We start from the raw sequence: 8,557 nt of genomic DNA, 5'->3' as shown, positions 1-8,557 counted from the left end.
GCCGTATTTAAGTTAGGGTCCAGGAGTATATAGTATATTATGTGATAGACAGATAGATAGATAGATAGATAGATAGATAGATAGATAGATGATAGATGGATGGATGAATGGATTGGACGGACGGACGGACAGATAGATAGATAGACAGACAGACAGATAGATAGATAGATAGATAGATAGATAGATAGATAGATAGATAGATAGATAGATAGATAGATAGATTGTCACATAACAATTTTATTCATACAAATTAGCAATAGATAGATAGATAGATAGATAGATCGATAGATGATAGATGGATGGATGAATGGACAGGCGGACGGACGGACAGACGGACGGACGGACGGACGGACAGATAGATAGATAGATAGATAGATAGATAGATAGATAGATAGATAGATAGATCGATAGATGATAGATGGATGGATGAATGGACAGACGGACGGACGGACAGATAGATAGATAGATAGATAGTGTAACGCCACACCAGCAGAGGAGCCTTCCCCAGAGTTCTGACTGTCAGCTCTTCCTCTGCTTTCTCCACGCCCACTTCCCTTTGGCGGCCATTTTAACCAGGCCCAAACAACAGCCTGGTGTGAAGTATTGCCAGCTCATCACTGCATACCAAGCGTTTCTTTATCTGTCTGTTTCTATCGTGTTTTGACCTATTGCCTGTTTTTCTTGACTATTGTTCTTTGGATTACCCCTTGCCTTGACGACTCGGATTGGACTGATTATTGTGTTTGAACCTTTGCCTGATTATTTGACGCTGAGTTTGGATTACGTTTGGATTTGTTTGCTGTCTCCATTAAAACTCTGCATATGGATTCTACTCCGCTTCCGCCTCTGAATCGTTACAGAATACTTCGCCTTCACCGAATCCAGCGGAGGTTTCACAACTACAGGCCGCGTTCACTTACCAGAGTGAACTTATGAAGAATTATAAGGAACAGCTGGCTCAAGTGCAAGCAGCGAACAATCATCTGCTTCATTATATCCGTTCGCTTCCACCCACGCAACCTCCTACGGTAAGACTGGCACTGCCAGAAAAATTTGATGGTTCTGCTGAGCAATGCAAAGGGTTTATTCGCCAAACTCGCACCTACCTGGGAAGTATGACAGATCATTCGAAGCAGATAAGTGTTCCCTGATCATGTCACTATTGTCCGGCAGGGCAATTGATTGGGCTGCGCCGTTTGGGAAACAGGCGTAAATCTGCGTACTTCTGCTGAATATTTTATGAACCAAATTCGTGAAGTGTTTGAATATCCTGCAGGGGGCCAGGATGTATCAACACGGATTCTGCATTTAACTCAGGGAAGTCGCACAGCAGCAGACTATGCCATTGAGTTTCGCACCTTAGCAGCACAAAGTGGGTGGAATGATGTCTCACTCAAAGCCGTCTTTAAACAAAGTCTCAATCCGGAATTGCAAACTGAGATGGCCTGCAGAGGAGAGGATTTGTCTTTCACGGAGTATGTCAATACCGCCATTAAGTTAGATAACTTGCAACGGAGTGTACCAAGACGGAGGACCACACGCATTTCATCACCCCATTTTGCACCTGTGTCCAGCTGTACACCTGAACAGTCTGGCTCTGAACCTATGCAAATTGGAGCTACCAGCCTATCTGAGACTGAGAGAAATCGGCGCCGAGAACTGAATCTCTGTTTCTACTGTGGAGAACAAGGCCATCGCAATCACCAGTGTCCACACAAGGCCCGGAAGAAGGCAGCTGATTCAACCGGGTGAGTTGTGATGGTTTCTCCTTACAAATATTCAAGGCTGTTACTGTACCAGTCCAGATAACTACTGACGATGGTCCTATTCTGTTAACAGCACTGATTGACTCTGGAGCTGCACTTAATCTCATTAACCAGAATCTCATTCATCAACACCATATCTCCACCATACCATGTTTGCCAGCCATTGGAATCACCACTGTGGAAAATAAACCCATAAAAGGGGTATCACCAGACAGACATCGCCCATCCGTCTACAAACTGGATTGTTTCATCAAGAACTCATTTCACTGTATGTAATTGACTCACCCAAGTATGAAATCATCCTCGGATACCCATGGCTTTCCACTCATGACCCAAGTTTTCTTGGTTCAAAGGGGAACTCACACACTGGTCTCAGTTCTGCCGAAAGCACTGTCTGCACAACTGCCCATCATTGCCATGTCTCGCCACTAGTGTGGAAAGTCCCCTCAGCTCACAGACTCCCACGATTCCACAATGCTATAATGACCTGCGGGAAGTTTTTAGTAAAACTAAGGCCACTCAATTGCCACCACATCGGCCCTGGGATTGTGCCATTGATCTCCTGCCCAACGCTATGCCACCCAAAAGTAAGATTTATTCCCTGTCTCGTCAGGAGTCCCAAGCTATGGAAGAGTATATCAACGAGGCTTTGAACTCTGGATTTATTCGTCCATCCACTTCTCCCGCTGCAGCTGGGTTTTTTTGTTGAGAAAAAAGATGGAGGATTACGACCATGTATCGACTACCGAGGTCTCAACCATGTCACTGTTAAATTCCGTTATCCATTACCACTGGTCCCAGCTGCATTGGAACAACTTCGCGAAGCCAAGATTTACACCAAACTCGATCTCAGAAGTGCCTACAACCTCATCAGAATCAAGGAAGGAGATGAATGGAAAACTGCATTTCTCACCACTCAGGGGCACTATGAGTACCAGGTGATGCCGTATGGACTTGCCAACGCTCCAGCAGTATTTCAGTCCTTCATCAACGAGATCTTCAGGGATATTCTTCACAAGTTTGTAATCAAACACATTGATGATATTCTGATCTACTCCAGATCTGAGGATGAACATGTGGATCATGTGAGGATTGTCCTTTCCCGTCTTCTAGAACATAACTTGTACATCAAGGCAGAGAAATGTGAGTTTCATGTATTCCAGACATCCTTTCTAGGATACAATATAAGTCATCACGGCGTGGAAATGGACAATGCTAAAATCACTGCTGTCACTGAATGGCCCAGGCCCTCCACAGTCAAAGAACTACAACGGTTCCTAGGATTTGCTAATTTCTACCGCGGTTCATCAGAAATTACAGTTTAATAGCCGCCCCTCTGACCTCACTACTCAAAGGAAAACCCTCAAGGTTACATTGGACCGAACAAGCAGACACCGCCTTCAATAACCTGAAAACCACTTTTACTACAGCCCCAATCCTGAGACATCCAAATCCCGACCTTCCATTCATCCTGGAAGTGGACGCCTCTGATTGTGGCATTGGTGCGGTGCTCTCACAGCGTCATGGTCAACCTGCGAAATTGTACCCCTGTGCTTTCTTTTCCAGAAAGCTTTCCACAGCAGAAAGAAACTACGATGTCGGCAATAAGGAACTTCTCTCTATGAAAGCAGCCATTGAAGAGTGGAGGCATTGGCTAGAAGGGGCACTACATCCATTTCAAGTTATCACTGACCATAAAAACCTTGAATATGTCAAAGCTGCTAAGAGACTCAACCCACGTCAAGCACGATGGTCACTTTTCTTTTCACTGTCACTTACCGCCCAGGAAGCAAGAACAGCAAAGCAGACGCGTTGTCACGGAGACATGATCCCCCTCATCAGACACATACCTCAGAACCCATCCTGAACCCAGCCGTAATCATCGCACCCATCAACTGGGATATAATGGATGAAATCCAACAAGCTACCCAACACGAACCGTCGCCAACTAATTGTCCTCCCAACAAACAATATGTTCCACAAACACTAAGAAGGAGAGTGATGCAGTGGGTTCACACATCTTTGAGCTCAGGCCATCCAGGAATATCTCGATCCATCAAGCTAACACAGAACTCATTCTGGTGGCCCTTATATGTGCGAGACATCACAAATTATGTAAAAGCTTGTCCAGTGTGTGCTCAAGCCAAGACCCCAGAGACCTTCCAGCTGGCCTACTGAAACCTCTCCCCATTCCACAAAGACCATGGTCTCACCTGTCCGTAGACTTTGTTACCAACCTCCCACCATCTGATGGATTCACCACCATTCTGGTGATTATTGACCGATTCTCCAAAGCATGCCGTCTAGTTCCACTCAAGGGTCTACCCACAGCCATGGAAACAGCCCAAGCCATGTTTCATCATGTGTTTAGAAACTATGGACTACCGAGGACATTGTCTCCGACCGAGGAACCCAATTCACGTCTCAAGTTTGGAGAGCCTTTTGTAAATTACTAGACATAAATGTCAGTTTAACATCTGGTTTTCACCCACAGTCTAACGGGCAGGTGGAGAGACTAAATCAAGAGATCGGGAGATATCTGAGAACATACTGCAGTCGAGAGCAACACCGTTGGACAGAATTCCTTCCTGGACTGAATATGCTCAAAATTCATTGACTCACTCATCCACAGGACTAACCCCGTTTCAGTGTGTGCTTGGCTACCAACCCCCCTTGTTCCCGTGGTCCGGAGAACCATCTTCTGTACCCGCCGTTAATGACTGGATTCAGCGCAGTGAGAGGGTATGGGACAATGCTCATGTCCGCCTGCAACGTGCAATTGGCACTCAAGTGTTGCATGCAAATCGACAGACGTCGCCACATCCTCCCTATCTACCAGGACAAAGGGTCTGGCTCTCCACAAAGGACCTCAAGTTACATCTGCCGAGCAGGAAGCTCAGCCCAAGGTATGTTGGTCCTTTCAAAATCGTTCGACAAATCAATGAGGTCACATACCAGTTAGAGCTCCCTGCCAACTACCGTATCTCTCCTTCCTTTCACGTGTCGCTCCTCAAACCTGTCCACTCGGATGCTGACCCCAATGCTGAGCCGGAGGAACCACCACCACCGCTGGATGTAGATGGATCACCGGCGTACATTGTCAATGTACTCCTGGACTCCAGAAGACGAGGGGGTCAGCTCCAATATTTGGTGGACTGGGAGGGCTACGGACCTGAGGAGAGATCATGGATACCTGCCGGACATTCTGGACCCCTCCTTAATCGAGGAATTTCATAGAGCCAGACCTGACCGTCCTGCACCACGACCACGGGGGACGACCACGAGAGCACCAGGAGGTGCTCCTAGAGGGGGGGGTGCTGTAACGCCACACCAGCAGAGGAGCCTTCCCCAGAGTTCTGACTGTCAGCTCTTCCTCTGCTTTCTCCACGCCCACTTCCCTTTTTGGCGGCCATTTTAACCAGGCCCAAACAACAGCCTGGTGCGGTAGTATTGCCAGCTCATCACTGCATACCAAGCGTTTCTTTATCTGTCTGTTTCTATCGTGTTTTGACCTATTGCCTGTTTTTTCTTGACTATTGTTCTTTGGATTACCCCTTGCCTTGACGACTCGGATTGGACTGATTATTGTGTTTGAACCTTTGCCTGATTATTTGACGCTGAGTTTGGATTACGTTTGGATTTGTTTGCTGTCTCCATTAAAACTCTGCATATGGATTCTACTCGGCTTCCGCCTCTGAATCGTTACAGATAGATAGATAGATAGATAGATAGATAGATAGATGTTGAATTCTGAGTATACATACTAACATTTTATCCTTACAAATACAAAAACAAAAAGGAGCACTGTGCTATTTCTTTTTGGAGGGGCGATTCTCTTTGATTTATATGTGATCTCATTGCATGCGGCCCCTAGGAGCCTGGGGTCCCGGGGTGTGCTCGAACATGCTGCAATCCTTCCTCGGCTATAAGGAGATGTCACTAATGAGAGAAGAACAGCGTATGGACAAGATGAGGTGAACTTGTGTCTCTAATAGTCTCACTAGACACTACAGTATGTAGACAACACATTTTCCTTTTAGTAAACAAATGAGTATGAAATACAAGAAAGCGATGTGGACGCAAACCACGAGATCTCTCTGGTGTGAGACTAAGTAGCTTTAAAACCTCTTAATGCATGATCTTAAAGGCTACCAGGCGGGCAGAGCTTTGACAGAGATCCGGCTAATTAACAGCTTCCCAGCAGGATCTGCCTAAGATGCGTGATGATCCACCAGGAAGGCAAACATCTAGACAAAAAAAAGAATAATTTTTCTCTCACAAAATGACGAAAATAGTTTTAGGATGTCAATGCATGTTGTACAAAACCTCTCACTGGTAAACAAAACCTGATTGATTATTAAAATAGAGTAAACTGTAAAAAATTTCATATAGGCTAACTGCTGTTTTTGATCATGCATTTTGTATTTAATTCAGTTTAATTTAATGACACGTCTGTCTATCTAACAACAACATGACAGATATATAATACTAATTAATTGTAATTTTATTTATTTATTTTTTTGTTTTTAATTTGCCACTGTTCTAGGTTTTACCCATTTGTCGGTAAGATTTTTTTTACTGGTTTAAAAGCTTTTTCTTTTATATCTTTTAATATGTACATCAAAATAAGTGTGTTGTTAGAATGTTTACATAACTATTGTGTTGCACTGATTGACAATGTAACATTATTTGAACCACATTTCTGCATTTTATTCTACAAACACGTACTTTAAACCTTAAAACCTTTAGATGGACGTACAATCACTTTTGTAATTTTTTTTTTCTTTTTAGGTCTTTTACCCACATACATACATTCACGTACATACACATATTATATAAAATATATATTCAAAGTATATTCAAATAGATTTTAATCGTTGAATTGAAGGGGCTGAATTTTTAACAGTGGTGTTTTACATTCCAATTCTAACAAATTAAAATAGCACTGTTCACTGAAATGAATAGGAAGTTGAATGGTCTGCTTTAAATATCATGCTGCTGGTCATTATTAAGTCTAATCTCAAGAAGCATGACTGAAGTGTCTCATGGAAGACTGGGCAGAGTACTTGAAATAACATTAATCAAATCCTGGGAATAGACCTTGAGGATGATCACGCTATGATCTATGAGAGCAGGTGTGTGTGTGTGTGTGTGTGTGTGTGTGTGTTTTGAGCGTCCGTTTTAATGTTAGATAGAAACGACTGGTGTGGAGTCTTATCCCAGGCCAAAGCTCTGACTCAGCTGATGTTGATTGCATTAGTGTTGCTATATCTTCAGCTCCCTCCTCTCTCCTCTCCAGCTCTCTCTATGTGAATAAGAAACTGTGTGATTGAATTTCTCCACTGCTCCTCATCCGATTGCACCTCTTAGTTTGCAAGCTGTGTCAGGCATTATTCTGTTTCTTAGGCAAGCTCCAGAGACAGACTTGCGTTTTCTCATTTCCAATGTTATATGCATTGCCTTTTTTTTCTTCCAGGGCATTTTTGGATTTAAAATGCACTGTACTCAAAAGCCTAGGGCATATTACAACAGCCCTTCCATAAAGAACAAAGCACTTTTCACATGCAAGGAAATGAGTATTATAGCTGGAGCAAATCAAAATTAGAAATGCTGTAAATCTGAATGGAATCGGAATATGTAAACGTCAATGTAATCAGTCTGAAAATGTCCCTGTAAAGCTCAGAGCGAGAAAAAATAAATAAATATATATATATACATAAAACAAATTGGACATTATATGACTTAAATGAACTGGACAAACAAATCAAAATTAGACAAATCAGATTCAAATCACAGTGAATCTGAATTGAACCAAGAAATTTATTTGTAATTTGTAATTTATGTGTAATGAGTCTGAAAATCAAGAGAGAAATATATGTAAACAAACCTTGAACACCCACAGAGAATCGAAAAGAAACTGAAATGATCAGTGAATCTGTGTCCATATCCAGCCCATCAATATGAATGTGCAAAACGGAGAGCCCTACGCTTTAAATAGCAGAAAGCATAATCAAATTAGGCAAAATATAATAAAAAAGAACACAAACAGCATTAGATTCTGTGATCACAGAATCAATTATCACTAACCACCATGAATCTTCAACATTAAATTAGCACAAACAGGCAGTCTTTTCACAGAGCAGTTCCCTGTCTGATTGCAGTTCTGCTAGGTAAAACACACCAAAACAGACCAAAGGAAAACGCGCGCAGGGTTACTGGTGTTACATTTCTGCCTGACTCAGAGACCTGTGAAGCAGACGGCACTTTCACCTGGCCACTGTCTCGCTCAGCGACGGCTAATCCTTACGCCGTTCATGTCACCTCTGCTCAGTTATAGGGGATTATCGGGTTGAGCTATTTCTGGTGAAACAGGACGAGCTGCTCCATAATCTTAGTCGAAGCTTGACCAACCCCATCACAGTGGTCACTGAACACAAGCACACAGGTCTTAACACACTGCCTCTCAGAGCACAAGGTGACGATTGATTTAATGTGCTTTTCACAGCCGTAATGCTTAAAGGTGCTAGAACACCTCTCAATAATCGCCTCTGAACTTGAATGGAGCGGATGTTCCTGTATAAACCAAAAAGCGCAAAGGATTATGAATGAATGCACGAACAGTTGAATGAAACTAACGGATGAATGAGAAGAGCTTCTCAAAGCTCTCACTTTACTCGTATGTTCGGCTTATTCGCAGTGCATTATGAGAAATATTAAACTTAGATGTTCTCTGGACAGCCTTAAAGGAACACAAAAGGTCAAAGAAGCTACCAATCTGCATGGAGATTTAT

The 8,557-nt window shown here is 43.1% G+C and overlaps 1 protein-coding gene across 1 annotated transcript in view; it reads left to right on the top strand.

Moving 5' to 3' along the window:
- LOC122323377 (hippocalcin-like protein 1) overlaps positions 1 to 8,557 on the top strand; it is a 313,600-nt gene that overhangs the window by 81,640 nt on the left and 223,403 nt on the right. The window lies entirely within an intron of this gene.

Source organism: Puntigrus tetrazona, chromosome 19, assembly GCF_018831695.1.
Source record: "Puntigrus tetrazona isolate hp1 chromosome 19, ASM1883169v1, whole genome shotgun sequence".
Lineage (NCBI taxonomy): Eukaryota > Metazoa > Chordata > Actinopteri > Cypriniformes > Cyprinidae > Puntigrus > Puntigrus tetrazona.
The sequence above is the reverse complement of the archived record's forward strand: the minus strand, read 5'-3'. Positions and strand labels throughout refer to the sequence as shown.